We start from the raw sequence: 17,997 nt of genomic DNA, 5'->3' as shown, positions 1-17,997 counted from the left end.
TAGACCAAAGATACAACAAAGAAACAAATTTTACATTTCTTAAAATTTCAATATTTTGTCCTTAAAACCTACCCAAATTTTTCAGACATTTCAGATTTTCTCCTAAGGAACATAGAGATCTAAGTTTTGTGAAAGTTTTGATGTCAAAACTGTCAGATATCATTAAGACTTTAAAGACTCAAGAGACAAAAGAGACAAAAATCAATGCCTGCGATTTCAGAGGGAAGGAAAAAGTAATTTAGAACTCTCTTCTGTCTTCTTGAAGAGAGATAAACATAGTAGCAAACCAAAGTCTGAGAGCTGCTGGGTGCTTTCCCTTTCAAGCTCTCCTTTTTTTTCCTATTATTGTATTCTGGTCTCTAGGTAGAATTAAAATGATACTTGTGCATTATTTTGGAGGACATTTTTGCCTCATTAAGGTCTACCACTTCCTACTTGTACTTATGTTAGCTAGATGCTAAAAGTTGCTAGATGTTGTATAATGTACAACATATGACACTTTTACTTAATAATTAAGCTTGTAGGAACTTAGAATCGTCATTAAAGGCAATTTATTTTTTTCGCTTGAAATATTTTCACCCATCTAGATTAGCTACTTGGGAATTTCTCGGTGTTCAAAATGTTAAATTTATTAGTCTCAGTATTGGTTAACTTGTAGAACATAAAATAGCAATTAAAATTAAACCAGGAAGAGAGAAGTAGTTTTCAACATTTCTGACATGTATGTGGTGACCTGTGTGATGCTCTATCCATAGGCAAAATGGCACTTCTTTTGTGCTATAGACAATTCAGGATATAGAATAACCTATAAAATCACAGAATCACATAGTGGTTTGATTTGGAACGAACCTTTAAAGGTCATCTATTCCAATTTTCCTGAAATGAGCAGTGGTAGCTTTTTGCAGAGGGACAAAATCAACCCACTTTCATATATAGATGAAAACTTTTTTTTTTCCTCTTGTCCACAAGTTATTCTGTAATTGTCTGTCTCAGAACTCCTAGCATTATCTTTTGGGAGTTTATGGATCGCTGTTTAGCTTTCTATGCTTTATAAATATGAATATTTATATAAGAAATTGTGTAATTTATATGGGTATTATTACTATTACTATTACTATTACTGTTGCTATTACTATTACTATTATTATTATTATTATGTAAAATGAAGTTCTATAGATGGTGTTTCAAACCAGATTGATAGACAGACAGATGAGCCATTTTAGATAACTGGGCTGAGTATTTTCTTTGGGAGAACCTAGACTCTGAGCTCAGTTCTTTGCAGGCTGCTAATGACAAACATGTATGGTTATTATGTTATGCTACTGAGACTGTGCTATGCCAAGATATTACAATCAAAAACCTGTGGTCCAAGGCCCATTTTCTGTGCCATGAACTTGCTTTCCTGCTGCCTTTTGTTATTTCCAGACATATTTCCTCTCCTTTTAGACTGGAACACATCTGGTTTTTTGTTTTTCTTAACACTAAACCATGGAAAAGATCAGTATTTCAAATTCTCTCAGGGAGGTCCTTTTGTTGTCATTCATTGATGCTTGAGATCTCTTGAAAGACTTGGTATCTCCAGGTTTTACTAGCATTTACCACAGACACCCTGACTGCCTATTAAATACAATAGGTAAGACATATATTGCGGACTATGTATATCAAACTTCTGTGTGCACATAAGTCAGTTCAGACACAAAAAACAGCTGTCAGACACATTATAAAGTCTACTATAGAAAGTTTTTTCACTGTGAAAGGCAAGTGGTTTTTCTCATCTTCCTTCTGTATAGAAACCCAAATTGTTTAATTATGCAATCCAATTAGAATATTTTTAAAGGCTTGTAAAAGAGATCTTTCCCTTCCTATAAAATACAACACGCAAACCTTTTCCAGAAATCAAAATTCCTTTACAGACCATTTTCCTTTCCTTTGTGTGCTTCTGCCAAAAGGATGAGGGATGAGGGAGGTCCTTTCACTAGTCAGATTTGTGAGTGAAAGCCATAACACTTAAACACAAATTTTACTGTAAAAATTTTACTGTTTCTTTGTCAGTTATATGCTTATGTCCAAATAAAGCAAGTGAGGTCTAGTTATAAGTTCCCATTTCCGAAAATACCTTGAACAGAGAAGAATTATTAACGTTCAAGAAAACTCTATTGCACAGGTTATAGCATGATTATAGTACTCCAGATATCAGATACAGAAATAAGATCCCTGTGTTTATCCACTATCAATAAAAAAAAATGATCTCCACATTTTCTACTCATCTGTAACACATATGGTGCTGGAAGGAAGATCCCATGAGTACAGAGCCTCTGGCTCTGCCTCTGTCCTCTAACTTTCCCTGAGCTCATTAAGTATAATGTTTTTCCTTTCATTGCTGTCTTTTATCTGCTCTTCTGAACCTCTTTGTTCCTCTGTTTGGTTCTCATCTACCCTGAACCACTGCTGTGGTACTGAATGCTGATGAAACAGTAACTTATTCCTACTCAGAAGGTTATTTTTCAGCTGTATTTCTTAGCATAACATGACTATCCTGCATTTGTACATCTCTGCATCCATGATAAGAGCAACTAACTCAGCTGTTTGCAAGTACCCTGGATGTGTGAGGGATTGCAGGCATGGATCAATACTGTAATACAGACAGACTGATAATGTGACATCCTTTCAACTTGTCACTGATTCTGACTCACTTCCTGCAATCCTAATACCCTGCAGTGTTACTGCTGCTCAGTCATTGTCACTGTGCGGGGACATCCTCTGCTGGCTTCTCAAACCAATCTGTTGACATTTCCAATTCCTTCCTTGACCTGAGTGTGTTAGCTGCCACTTTCAACAAAAATGTATGGTCAGTTACATTAGCTCAGGTTTTTTTCTGGCTTTGTTTTTCAGAACTAGAAGGACAAAAAAAATTAAAAACCCTAGGATTGAAGCTGCCCTTTGTGGTCACTGAATCCACTTCCCTCCACTTAATGGGACTTGTAGACCTCAGCAGAGGTGGTCGTGTGAATGCTTACATTTGTATCAAAACAACTTTTAGCAGTCAGAAAAATAATAAAACACTTAGAGAAAACAACATTGTATTTTGTCAAAGGAAGAAAAAATCTCAGGAAATAAAGTCTTCTGAGGAAAGAATAGAGTTTTTAAACTCATATCTCTTTTTCATCTTAAATAAGAGAATGTGAAGGCAGGAGGGCTGAATTTGAACAAAAAAAAAATATAGACATGATGTATACCTCCATTAACACGGACAAAAGTCAAATTTCTTTCACAAGCTTCTTAAGAATTTAATTTGAAAGGACATAAAATAACGCAAAAAATATATTTTCATTTTTTTTTGCCTCTCTACTAGAAAGTGGCAATAGACAGAATATCTAGATTCTGCATTCCTGTGTAGTTTTCTATCCCCTCTAAATTATATTGGAAATCTTTTAAAACAAAAGCTACGTTTTATTTTTCTTAGTTCCATAATAATTTCCTCTGTGACTGGTATAGATAAAAAGCTGTGTTTTTTTCCCATAGACAGTGTATACCTCGTTTGCCTTTTCCATTTTACAATATTTCATAATGATCCATCTTCTATAACAAACACAAGATACACTCAGCAATTTTTCCCATCACTGCCACACTTGACAGAATATGTATTGAAAAAAAAATCAGTTCAGAGAAAGTGAAAGTGGTGCTGATCAATTGTTGGAAGCAGCTTGACGAAGCGGGAAAACTGAAGCTTTTTCAAATTGTGTAGTGAGCCATCACAATGCTGCTGATATTCTATGCAGGTACTGACTTTCTCCACAGAACTTAAAGTTTATTTTTTCTGTAAGAGATACAAACTACTGGGACTATCAGATCTGCAAGTGCTGTTGAAACATCAGAGAAGCATCAGATGAAATGTATACAAAATGTATACATATATATATATATATATATATATATATATATATATATATATATATATATATATATATATATATATATGGCTAGCAGCTGAAGATAAGGTTCTTTTTCCATTTATTACCGTAGTATAGAGGATGTTATTTTAAAAATGTTAAAAATGTTAAAAAATGCTGTACATATAATTCTTATTATAAAATTTTCTAAGGAGTTAAAATTTCCACAAATATAATTTGCACCTAAAGGCATGTGTATAGTGATTGCAGCAGGGATAGTTTTGTTTGTTTTTTTTTCCAGGAAGCATGTTACAGCTGTCTCTTTGGCTTGCATCTGTTCACCTTTAGCTGTGATGCTATTGTCTAGGCATTCAAGGTGCTTGCTGCTTTGGGAATAGTGTTTTGTCATGTGAGACATTCTGGAAATTAGCATCTGCACCAAACAAAGACCAAGGACTGAAGAGAGGTTGCTGTTGATAAAGAAAATGCAGCTCTACCACTCTCCTGTTAGGCATTATTTTAATGATATAACCAGCACCCCCTTACTCTGATTATTTCAATGGACTACTTCTTAGGAGGGTTCTAGGCAAAGAGTTCACAGCTCTTTTATTTCAGACAGGAAAAGCAAAGATTTGAGAGCACCTCTGGCCCTGAATCCATCTCTAAAAAGTACCAGAAAAATGGACTAACTGAAAAAGATCTGAAGGGGTGGATGGTTGTTTCAGTTTACACTAAGGTCACAGCAGGTACTCACGCTGGAGCCCACAGGAGGCTGCTCATCTGGATAAGCACATCCTGTAATTCCCTCCCACCTGCCATACCCAAGCCGCAACTGCTGCCAGTACTTGAGGATTCACCAAGGAAGTGTTAGAAAATAAAGAATCAGTGGTGTTACTACTGTTCAGATGAAAAGATTCTTTGATCCAAAAGACTGGATCCAACAGCACTACATTTGGGTGGAAAACAGCATACATACTGGGTGGAAAACTTATGCCTATCATGGGCATAACAGGTTTGATGTGGGGAAAATTTAGTTTATTACCAGTTAAAAAGAGAGTAGATGCTGAAAAATGAAGGTGAAATGATACAGTCTCCCTTCCTCCCAAGCAATACAGAGGGAGTAGGGGCTACAGCCAGTCTGTAATAGTTCCTTTCAGCTACTTCCTCCTCCTACTTTTTCCTCTGCTGCATCATGGACCCTCTCTATGGGCTGCAGTCCTTTTCTACTCCACTGAGGGCACTGCCAGGCTGCAGCTTCCTTTAGGACTTATCTACCTGCTACAGTGTGGGATTCTCCATGGTCTGTAGTGTGGATATCTGCTCCACTGTTGTCTCTGCTGGAGCACCTGGAACATCTCCTCCTCCTTGTCTAACCTCAGCGTTAGCAATGTTATAAATATATCAAAATTCATGTTCAAATAAAGATATAATTACACTTATAAAGGGTATAAACACGCTAGGGAAAACATGTCCAGACATGTCACCAAAACCACAGAGCTTACAAAGGAACATCTGCCCAAGTTGGGAAACGGGTTACCTCATACACTGTACCTATAGACACACACAAAATTTACAGTTGAAGAGGGGAGACTCTGAAAGAACCAGAGCTCTTAACTAAGTCATGCAACCAGACATCAGGGGCCCATTGTGGCTACCTATAACTAAAGATAGCATACTTTATGATAATCATCTTAACATGAATAGCCAGTTCTGGGAACTTCACTAGCATGTAAAAACCTGATTCCTGTAATCACTATTCAACATGAATGTATTCCCGGACGCAGGTTGTGTATTACGGCATGGCTTTTGTCCTAAAGATAGACAGGTTCCTGCACTCACTAGATGGAGAACAAGAGAAGCCATGTGAACATTCCCAAAGCACCAGAGACTGGACTGTTTGCTCATCTGATAGACTTATCCTACCCTGGGGAGACATCAAAAGCTCATCAGACTGAGAAAAGCACAAAGGAAAGAGTCCCTCTGGGCAAGAAAAAGAGTATAAAACCTGGACTGATCCGGGCACAATTTGTGAACTCACCACTCTGATGCGCCAGAGGGTCAGAGCTGTGTTTCACCCAGAGCCAAAGTCCCGGGCTTGGCTCTATCATTTTGATTCGTGGCTGGCATAAATCGTAATCCGAATGCTAAATAAATTTTATCTTTTTATTATTATAATAATTTGGCTTTTGCAAATTATTGATTTGGCTTAATAGGCATTTTTACCTATAACAGTGAGATTGTTTGTTCCACTTTGTCCTCTTCCCTGCTGTGCAGTGTTTTTTATCATGTCTTACATAAATTCTCCGAGAGACACCACAGACTGCTCTGCCAAGCTCAGCTGTGTCCTGCAGTGAGTCCATTTTGGAGCCATCTGGAACTGACTGTCCAGCACAGAGAAGTCCCTGGCTTCTGCTCACAAAGGCCATCCCTGCAGCTCCCATCATTACCAAAACCTTGTCACCTACATCAAACACCAAAACGTTATTAGATAAATTATGTTTATTGCAAATATATAGAGTTACACATACACTGTTCCCAAACATACTGTGACTTCTACACTTCTCAAGTTGGTTACAATTGATGAGCTTAACACAGAAAAAAATTTAAGAGCAGAGACAGCTGCAGGGACTGACCAGCAAATTGTGATTCTTCTGCTAGGCATAATATTTTAGGAAATTATTTTGTATTTTCCCTGTATTTTTAGGTTAATATAAAAAGAAGCCTGTTAAAATCTACAGTTCATGAAGAATAGAGTGGCCTAGCCCAGAGATCTTTTAAAAGTCAATAAATTTAATCAGTTAAAAGTCAGAGTTGGGGCAGACCTAATACCAAGATGTTTGTGTCTTTATTGTTTGTTTGTTCTGTTGTGTTTTGTTAGTATTACATCTAGGTATGGAGCTGAAAAAAACTCCAATAAAAGTATAAGGAGGTAAATTGGATTCTCTTTGAAAATATAAAGCAATGATTGCAGCACTGTACTGACACAGTATGAGGCAAACACATTTAGCAGGGCTACCAGCCAGTGTGCCAGTGGAGAGTTAAAGATGACAGGAAATTATCGAGGACCTGATAAGAACAGACAGAATCCTAGGATATATGTTTTATTTATCCTATTAGAAAAATAAAACAATAGAAATTATATTCCATATTTGCATTAGAAGATAGGAACACACAGAAAAATCTTGAAATAATGTTTGACTGAGAATCCATATGAGCATGCCAGTGGAAGAGAAAAAAGTGCTCTCTCCATGGTCTGGGGAATAGATGAAGGACAATTGACTCAAAGGTTGCCAGCACAAAAGGGTCTGAAAACCCTTCTGCAGCAGCTCCACAGCCTATTTCTTTTGCCCTGTTCCTTTTGCTTCGCAGGTGAATTCACATGTCTATGTGTCAAGCACCAGCAAAAGGATGGACAGAGAGCTGCATTTGGGAGGCCAAGACCAAGAACAAGATGAGAGGAGTGGCTGAGGGAACTGCTGGTGTTTAGTCTGGAGAAGAGGAGGCTGAATGAAGACTGTATCACTCTCTAAAACCACCTGAATGGAGGTTCCGGAGATGGGGCGACTGACCTCTTCTTCCGAGTAAAAAGCAACAGGACTAGAGGAAACATCCTCAAGTTGTGCCAGAAGAGATTTAGGTTGGATATTAGGAAATAATTCTTCACCAAAAGGCTTTCAGAGCATTGGAACAGGCTGCCCAGGGAAGTAGATGAGTCACCACTGTTGGAGGTATTTGAAAAAGGTAGTGCTTAGGGACATTGGTTGGTGTTGAACTTGTTTAATGGTTAACAGTTGGACTTAATGATCTTGAAGATCTTTCCAGCCTAAATGATTCTATAATTCTATGACCTGAATAAATTTTTTGCTGTGGTTTATTAAAATGTTTCTCCACCTCCACTGTTGTACACACAAACTTTGTCCCAGAGCCCTCTTCTGCTTTAAAAGAGCACAGAAATGTAGGAGCTATCTATAAACAGGGGAAAGAGTTTTTCAAGAATGGACAGGATATTCCTGAGACAGAGCTCAGGATCATTGTATAATTGTATTATTCTGATAATTGTATATTGTATTATTTGGTTATAAAGCTAAGTGTTCCCCCACCAAAAAAAAAAAAAGTACATAGCACTGTATTTGTTCTCTTAAATAGCCTGACATTCAGGAATTCTGGAAATGTCCTTTATCACATTGCCTTTACTCAGAAAGAAAAGAAATATCTTAATTCAGAAAAAAAGTGAGCTTGTAAGGTAAGTTAATATCCAAAAATATTGTGAGAATCTCCAAAATTGCAAATTTCTATTCAAATTGTCAGTGTAGCGATGGTTTGGCATTTAGTGATGTTAGTAAAGTGACATGAAGAGCTGTATAACTATTTAATTTTATTAGCTATCAGAATTACAAATATTTTATAGGTAATGTAAGGGATCAGACAACAAAAAAAAATATTTAAGAGGTTATCTTACTTGCCCATGTCACATTCATACACACATTTTAATGTAGACCCCTTCATCTCCAAATATTTGCTTTTCTTTCAACTTTTCAGGAGTCCAAGCACCATCAGTTTATTGTCACAAAATCCTGACCATGTTAAATTTTTGCTGCTGACAGCACAAGTCAGGAAAGCAATATAGATGGTTCACCATGCCAAGAATCATTATTCAGCAAGATCTCTTCCCCTAATTTCTGACAAGATCAGAAGAGCTTAAACAGGTATTAGAATACTAGTGCAGTCTACACCATTTCTATTAATAGTGGCATTGATATTTTCTAAAGAAAATATATTCTGAATAAGAGCCAATTTACATATATATTTATTCATATATCTATATATTAGCTGGAACAGAAACGTGGGATTTTTTCATATGTCAGGTCTCATTCATTTTAGTAATGTGGTGTCAGTATACTGCCAACATTTACAACACAAATGTCACAGATGGTGTGTTTAAAATAGAACTAGCAAATTCACTTGCTTCACCTGAGATGCATTGAAGTGGTGTTATACTTTATGGAAAAGCTGAAAATGTTATTCTAGATTAGGCTAAAAGAAATTGGATTAACTCCTCACGTGTAATCATATTTATTTCTAGCCATCTGAGGACCTCACTTGGAAAGCTACTTCACTTGGGAAAATTAAGGGAGAGTTAATCATGTGCTTTCTGTGGTAATATGTAGCAATAACTTTTTGTATTTTAAGTTGACAGAAAACAAATTTACATAAATTCTAACTTTGATGTAAAGTTTTGGCTGAGGGGAGTTACAGGTAGGTGAATTTAAAATTGTGGTTTTATTTCACAAGTCAGAAGACTGGTTGTGTAGATGCAGCTGCTGCAATTTTGCAAGCTGCTCTTTTAATAGATCTTGGTTAGCAAGGCACTACACATGAGAAGTTAGATCAGTCAGAGCCACTGAAAGCTGGCTTTTTTTTTTTTTTTACTGCCATTGAACACTATCAGATGATGTACTGATGATGTAGAGTAGTCTGAGACTAGGCAGTGGAAGAATAATGGACCCTAAAGCACTGTTTCAGGCTAATTTAAATCAATAATAGAATGATAAAGCTTTCACATTTGAACATCATTTTTCTTACCATAAGTATGATAAATATGTTACTGATGTATGACAGTGTTTTGGTTTCATATTAACTGACAAATGAGAGTCTAGTTTTACAGTTATAGATACAGATCAGGCATATGCTTGTCCTGGTATAGAGTTGCACTGCACAATAGTAACATAGCTAGAAGATACATCATTATTTCCAGTAATGTAAAAAAATTCCTGAAGCAGAATTTATCTATAATAATAAATTATTATTACTATAGAAGAGCTGGGGAAAATCAACAAGGAATTTTGAATTATCTCCCGATTTAAATATGTAAGAATATTTTAAATTTAAGGACATGCAAAATAAATTCTCCTTTCTTTGCACATCCCTAATCAAATTGTTACCAAATTTTAGGAACTCTTTAAACACAGAAAAGAGTCAGGTTTAAAAAGAAGACATTGTTTATTCTGAGCAGGGTGCAAAGTGGAAGTTTTCCACAAATCAAGCACACCAGAGGGTAAATAGCAAAAAAATTTCAACACTAAAATTTACATAAACACACCTAATACCGAGTACCTAGTCATCTAGCTCATGTGACCTTATTCAATACTTGTTATTGCACCTGTGTGCTCCTCTTTGGGGGTCTCTGGTGGTCATCTGGGGAGGTGACCCTTCTTCAGTTTCAAGCAAAGTTCAGCTAGGACCTGCAAAACACAAGAATGTGTGACAAGTATTATGTGATCTGCAGCTTTGGAGCCACATCTAAAACAATGGCCAAGCAGGACAAAGAACAAAAGATTTCCATAGGCATTAATCAGAACCTACTTAACACACCTGATAAGATCTATTAATGTTCAAAAGTGGAGTTAAAGGTGAGAATGATACAATCGGCTTATATTCACAACAGAGATCAAAAGAAGAGACAGAGAAATCTGCTCATAGTTAACAAAATCAGTTGCATTGATTACTTTGTCATCTTCTGTTGCTGTTCACTCTGCTCCTCACTCCAGTGCTGCAAGGCCGCATCGAAACCCAAAGCTGCAGCCGCTGAGCAATGAGCTACTCATGCATGACTGTTATAAGCTACCCCGAAGGCAGGGTAATTGAGGTTCTTGTGAAGAGATCCCTTGGAGCAGATTAGTGTAAAATGACACTGAATGACTGGTGTTTATACATATCTAAGGCAGCTTTATTTTAGAACAATTTGGTTGCCCAGGAAAGATGGTATGTAGCCATTTTTGGATTATCAGCATATAGAAATGAAAAAATATTAAAGTATAAAGATATCACTTAAGAAAACATATAAGGAAAAAATAGAAAGAGAAAGAAAGGTCAAGAATAGATAGCAGAGGGAAAAGACATCACCATCCACTGATCCAGCAATGAAACTTGGTTGTTACAGTTTCTATGTCTGGTGTTCAAAAAGTTGGTCTCATTCCTGATCCAACAGGAGTGGGGAAGCTCATACAACATAATGTTCAATGTGTTCAGGTGGGAGCAGCCAGGTGCCTCCCTTGGGGCAGAGGGGGTTTACAATATTTGATGTATCACTGGATCATGGACAGTCCTCTGGTGGATGGCCCCAGAAATGAGTCTGGGGGTACTTCAGGGGTCTTTGATGGTTTATGACACCTTGTAAGACTTGACAGATGCTTCTCACACCAGCCAGCATAGCTGAGTGAGTTATGTCACTCCTGAAGGGATGAATACCTTCAGGCCTCTGTGTGAATACGAATGCCTGGACATCTTTCCCAAAGAGGTGTAGGGAGGAGGTTTTACACCTGAGCCAGTTGTGAAAAGAAGGACATGAGTATCATTAAAAACATTAGCCCACCTCCAGGATTTGCTTATCAGCCCCACCTGGCTCACAACCCAGCCTTTTGCTAATAAAATGTTTGATGAGGCCATCCTCAGTGGTGGAGGTCTTAGTCTGGCACGTTTTGACGCAGGTCAGAGGTTTCACCACCACATACTCAAAAACTCTCCTCCTCCCCTTGGTCTGGATGTGTGTGTGTGTGTGCAAACCTGGCTTCAGCAAAGCACCTGCTGCTTCCTAAAGTAGCTGATTTCTTGAGTCATTAACCCTTGTCATTCCAGTCTCTCATTGGCCCATGGTTCATTCCCTGCATGCCTCCCCCAGGTCAAACACTCCCATGCCCTGGCAGAAGCTGGATCTGACCCTAGAGACATTCTGCTTGTTTGGCTATCAGGGTAGTGTGATAGCTTGGCATCATGGCTCTCAGCAGCTGCTGACATAACCAGCTGTGACACCACAGTTCTGGCCAGTAAGTCATTTATATGTTGTATCACAAACTCTTCTATTCCTTATTCTACTCTATTATGCATCCTGAATGTAATTTTAATTGTTTATCTGTACATTAAACATGCAGTGATATTTTCATTCTTAGCAGCACCACATTTTGCAGTCATTCAACATATCTTTAGAGGATGTATCTTTTGATTTCTCCTTTTAAATACTTTCTTCAAATAACACTGGTGTTTTCTACAGGCAATCTGTGTCAGTTACCTAACATAGTTAGCTCCAGACTGTTTCAGTTGCACAGCTACAATTATTTGAGATCAAATATTTCAAGCTCACATAACATTTCATTATCTTGGAGAACAATTTTGATTTAATTTTCAAAAGAGATATTTTTAGAGTGCTTTTCCCCCTTAAAACAAATGAATAAATGAAGCAGTGCCTCTACTAATGCAGATGTGCTAAATATGGGTCTGTCTGTATTAAATAGCTACAAACTGAAGTATACTATTTGAAATGTTATTAATACTGTTTTAAGTTGTCTCCATTCATTGTTGATACAGGAGGAAAAATATGATTTGGTTCTTTTTATTCTGAATTCTAGGAAATTATGAACATTGAGGGTTTTGAGATTTGTTGTGCCTCCTTAAAGACCTGTGAACCTTCATTAAGTGTTAGTTACTCCCTTTTGTGCCGTGTGGTGTGTCTACTTGTCCTTTCAAAGCACCTTTCCCTTCCTAATATCGAGACCATTTCTATGGCTCTGGTGCTACTGGTATAAGGTCACTTTTGATCTACAGTTGATCTTATTTTAAGAGGTGCTTAGAACCATAAAGTCTTTACAATGCCAAAGGGAACATCCTTTGTTTCAGGAAATTCACATTTAAAAGTATAAATACAGTTTGAACATTTGAATTTTAAGCACACAGGAGAGGAAAGTTTTGTATAACTCTGCATGCAATCTCTTTTGTGAGTAAAAAAAGTGCACCTATTTTACCTACAGTCCTTTTTATTTTTTTTTAAATTTTGTATCAATAAGTATCAAAAACATTTTGGGTTTTTTCATAAAACAAACATAAACACTCTCTGAAATGTTTCCTAAAAAAAAAAAAAAAAAAAAAAAAGGGTATGCTCTTCTGTCACCTACTGTTTATTTGCTTTTAAAATCCTACCAGACTGTTAGGTAGAGCTGTAGTTGAAGTAATGGCAAGGAAAACTATTATATGAACTAATAATTTTTTTGTCTGTATTCAATTAAGGATGTCTTGACTAATCTAACTGTAAGGAGTATTTTTTTGTTGTAAAACAATATCCTTCAAGGTGAAGCCTGAATTAATTGGAAATATAATCAGGTTTTATGCCTTTTTCACTATTCAGTCTGTAACTCTCTTAGGCTCTACAAACAATTCATTATAATTCAGCAATATGACATAAAAGGTCTTGAAGGTTGTTGGGTTATTTTATCCACCTCCACGATCTTTTAAAGTAAATTCATGTTCATAAAACCTAACATGTTTCTTACTCTCTGGAAGAAATTCTCCTGACAGTTATTTAAAGAAGTAAGAGCTAAAGTTAAAGATGAAAATTTAAGTTTATAAATTATGATAAAATAAAAAAATGGAATCAAGGAATGCATAACTATTTGATAAATTCATGTAAACAGCCCTAATCTGAATAGAGAAATAAAAATTATGCAACATTTCCCTTTTTTTATGTTGACATGAATTTAGATCTTATTAACTAATTATGGATTATACTGAATCATATTGATTTTTTTTTCCAATGACTACTACTTTAGATTTAGCCAATACTTCAACCATTGCCATTTCAAAAATGACTTGGCTCCTGGAATTTGGATTCAATGGAAAGTGAAATGAGAAAATTAAAATGTACTCTTCTGTCTAACCTTTTTGGACACTGGGTAAAATTATATCTGGTCAGAACATGCTATAGAAAGTGGTTATAATGAATAGTGATAATATGCTCCCAAAAGGCCTCTTTGATTGTATATTGTACCTGATGGTGGTCATTGGCAAAAAATACAAAACAAAACAAAAGCAGAAAACCCCAAAAGATCGATGATTCTAAGATATGTTCCTCTATCTTATGTGATACTTTGAAACCTCCAGTTTTCTTTGGCTAAAAAGACAAGTCTAGCCCCAGAGCCTGAGAAATGAAGGTCTGATTAAGGTCTTCCAACACTAAAAACCATACAAATTTTATTTTACAACAGCTATTCATTCTAGGAGAGTAGCAGAAGATACAGCAACAGCAGCCTGGTATATTCTCAGGTATGAGAAACTGCAGGTCAGCAGTGATTCCCTTTGCCCTCTGTGCAATCAGAAACCTCCCATCCAAGAGAGGTCAACAGCCATACTACAGCTTCTTGGTTAATTGGCAAATCTCCTGCCTTTGCCACATCCTTACAGTCTGTCTTCTGGGAGCTGCTGGCAAATTTCTGAACAGGAACAGGGAATCCTGATAATATCATCTACAAGGATTGTGTGGCATACTCAGCTCTCAAAGTTAATTTTAGGCTCTCTGGAGACTCACATGTATTCAGATGCACTGGTTGTATTTGACTTGTGTTTGAAAGCTACCGTTACTTATAATAAGAGGAGTTTATACAGCAATTACAGGATTTGTAGAGCTTTTGTGCTGAGATAAATCTATTTTTTTCCTTACATTTGATGTGAACATCATGATGAATATATTGCTTTCACCTTTTGCTTGTCCAAATGTATTAATTTATAAATTTAAACAAAATAAACTATATATGCATACTGAATGCATTAATTAGCAAAAAATCCCCTTCAATTCAGGATTCTTACAGAAACCACAGTTACGCTTGTATGGTGTGTGTGTGTGTACGTATGTGTTATCTGAGGAACTATGCATTCAGTTCTCACTTCTGATTTTTTAATCTTTGAAAATTTCAAAACCAATTCAGTTTCTTAGAAGAGTGTTGATGCTGCAGATAAAAATTCCCCACATATTTTGAGAAAATAGTTGACTAATGAATGAGGAGAAGGGACCTCATAGAGAAAATAATTTGTTAGATACCTGAAAAAACTCAAGTTGGACTTATGACTGAACACTGAAAATTTCCAGGAAGAAAAACACCACATCTGCCAGCCTAGATGAGAAAAACACTAAAGCCAAACCTTCCATGCAATGTAATCCTTCACTTCTTAATTTGCATTTTCAAACTGAGCACAGAGTTTCACAATTGTGACCAATGACAGGACCTGGGGCAACAGCACGAAGCTGAGTCAGGGGTGGTTTAGACTGGACATCAGAAGAGGGTTCCTCACCCAGAGGGTGGCTGGGCACTGGAACAGCTCCCCAGGGAAGTGGTCACAGCACCAAGCTTGACAAAACTCTCAGGTCACATGAGAGACATGGTTTGTCTCTTGGTGATGGTGATCTGCAGGGCAGGGAGTTGGATTCAGTCAGCCTGATGGCCCTTTCTAACTCAGGATATTCTGTGATTCTATGCTGCTGTGAAATGTAACTGAGAACACCACTTAGATCTGACTTGTAGCATCTCATATAATCTATTTGGGAAAAACTGGAAACTTCATTTCTATTAAGAATAGAAGACAATGTTTGCCCAAAAAAGATTAATGCTGTAAAAGAAATAGGACCAAAATAATGATCACTGGGATTCCTAACTTCTACATCTCCTCTATCCTCCCTTAGGGGAAAAAAAAAAATCGATTTTCCTCTCCAAATGCAAGCGCAAGGTCTCGTGTCCTACCAGGTCAGCTCTGCTGCTGCCTTGGTATTTCCAGCCTCAAACTTCCTCTTGAAGATCATGTTTTCATTTTTTTCTTTAAATATTAGTAACATGACATCAAAATTTCTTTTGTCTACACATTAAGAAGTATTTCTGTTAAGTGCATTTAGAACATTTTTTCTTGTAGTTTTGTATACTTTGCTAAACACAAAGATGTTTTATTATGATGATCATAATGTACACAAATATAAAACACTTAGGTATACCTATAAAACAAGTACATTTTATTAATAGTATTTTGTATAAACACTTTCAGAATTTCACAGAAATTCTAATGTCTCAGGGACTGTTACTTCCAAAAGAAGAAATTTCAAGGAAAAAAATAGTGAAAGTAAAAAGGCTGAGAGAAGAAAGCTCAAATTAAAAGACAAGAAAAGTCTTTGATTCTGTAATATATATATATATATATATAAATATAACATGAGGTGTGTGTACAAAATACAAAAGCTAATATTCTAATTACAAAACTTTTCACACATCTTATCAAAATACAAAAAATACAATGCACAGTCTTTACCCAAAGAATTCACCTTTTCTTACTTGGACTATGGCAGTAAAAGGCACACCATGATCCTTAATTGCTGCCATTTACTTGAATTTCTTACATTAAAATAAATTGGCTCTGATCCTGCCTCATGTTCTCAGAGAAGCTAATTTGAGTAACAAATTATCTTCACAGCAATTCCCAGTGCTTACAGGTAACTTAGATTTGTATGTGGGTTTTTTTGTTTTGTTTTGGGTTTTTTTTTTAATGGGAACATTTTCCAAACTGTTCTGTGAACAGTTTAATACTTTAATCAATATGCCCATAGTGATTTAATATTGTGTCCACTACCCCATTATTTCAAAAGGTCACTTGTTTATGACTGTGTGTATACAAGGCACTATTACTGTTATGGCTACTATTAATAATAATATTTCATCAAATTCAATTTTATGAGTGGAATACTTCAACTGGCTTTGTCTATCATGCAAGTCTGATCAGTAATTACTAGAGTCATCTTTGTATTTATTTTTGCATTATTGTCCCATGATTAAACATTTCCCTGCCCCTACTTCTTCACTTAGTTTACCTTGGAGACTGTTTAACAAAGTAAGTCAATAATTTCACAATTCTCATTGACATAATTTATTAATGGGCCTACTGTATAATTTTACTCTCATCTACTTTTTTTTTCCCCATTTTATTCACATATTTTTATGCAGATGGGTATCTGCAAACCTGTGCAAAATTAGATGACTTTGCTGAATCAAAACGTTATTATAAAGGACTATTCATAAGTGCAGGACTCTATCAATACTTTTGGGAAACATGTGGGTATTGATGTGAAAACAAAAATAGGTATGTTGAAAACACACATATGACACTTCTGCAGGGCATTTCTAGAGCCAGGCAAAACATTCATCAACATTTTCTCTCAAACACAACCAGCAGTACCATAAAGAACAGCACCTCTAAGGACAGACACTCCATTGCTGAATATATATTGAATGAAGTGCCTGCTACCACCATCCATTCTCCTGACAATCTACTAGGAATTTGATGCACTGCCTGAAAACCCTCCAGGAAATCTGAGAGGGTTATTTCTTAAATCACATATTTGATGTCTATGGGAAGTGTTGTTTACCCTTCTGGTGAATCTTACCTGGTTTTCTTGCTTGAAGTTCAACACCTCTGTGTTTAGCAAATAATTTTCTTTTAAGACTGAAAGCTGTTGTATGTTTTTCTAAGCAACAGTTTGAGAAGCATTAGTTTCTTGAGAAGTAGAAATGATCTGATTTAAAGGCTATCTAATTTTTATGATATAAAGGCAAATTTAGTCATCAAGAAGGTCAAACAGTGTGATCAACATTCCAAGTCCTTCAAGGAAATAATGTGTTTAAATTCTACTTTGTTCTATGCTCTGAAAATAATTTTAAAATAACCAGTACTCTGACTAAATTGAATAAGCCTAAACAAATAATCCAATGTAGTATTCTGCATGATAAGAACAATTGGCTGCATCATTGTGTAACCTCTGGAATTGTTTCACTCTTTAAATGTAACTTTTATGGACTTTTTGAACATCAGGCATAGCTGGTAAGTCATATAGCTCTGGAAGGTCTTATGAAGCCCCTGTATGAAACAGTCATATTGTTTCAATGATGAAAATAGAAAGGATTTATGAACAATAAACAAATTCATTTCAGAAAATTTAAAGCTTTTTAGGAAGTCGTAGTAGCTCTTACCAGTGTAAAGAAATATAAAGCAATTATCTGTAACCTTTACATTTTTGTAGATCACACCTTATAACCCCAAGTTTACTGCTTTGTCTTTTGTAGAAAAACTATAGGCTGTGCACAGCTGAAATTAACAGAAAAAGTATGGAGGTTTTTCTTGATTTAATTTCCTGAGTTTTAAATTTATTATGTTATAGAGAATTACCAAATGTGATGTACATGTTCTTTACATAACTGGCATCAGTTATACCTACCTCTCACTTATTCTGAAAAATGTATAAAATAATCTA

The sequence above is a fragment of the Motacilla alba genome, chromosome 2 (assembly GCF_015832195.1).
Source record: "Motacilla alba alba isolate MOTALB_02 chromosome 2, Motacilla_alba_V1.0_pri, whole genome shotgun sequence".
Lineage (NCBI taxonomy): Eukaryota > Metazoa > Chordata > Aves > Passeriformes > Motacillidae > Motacilla > Motacilla alba.
This window is presented reverse-complemented; position numbering follows the sequence as displayed.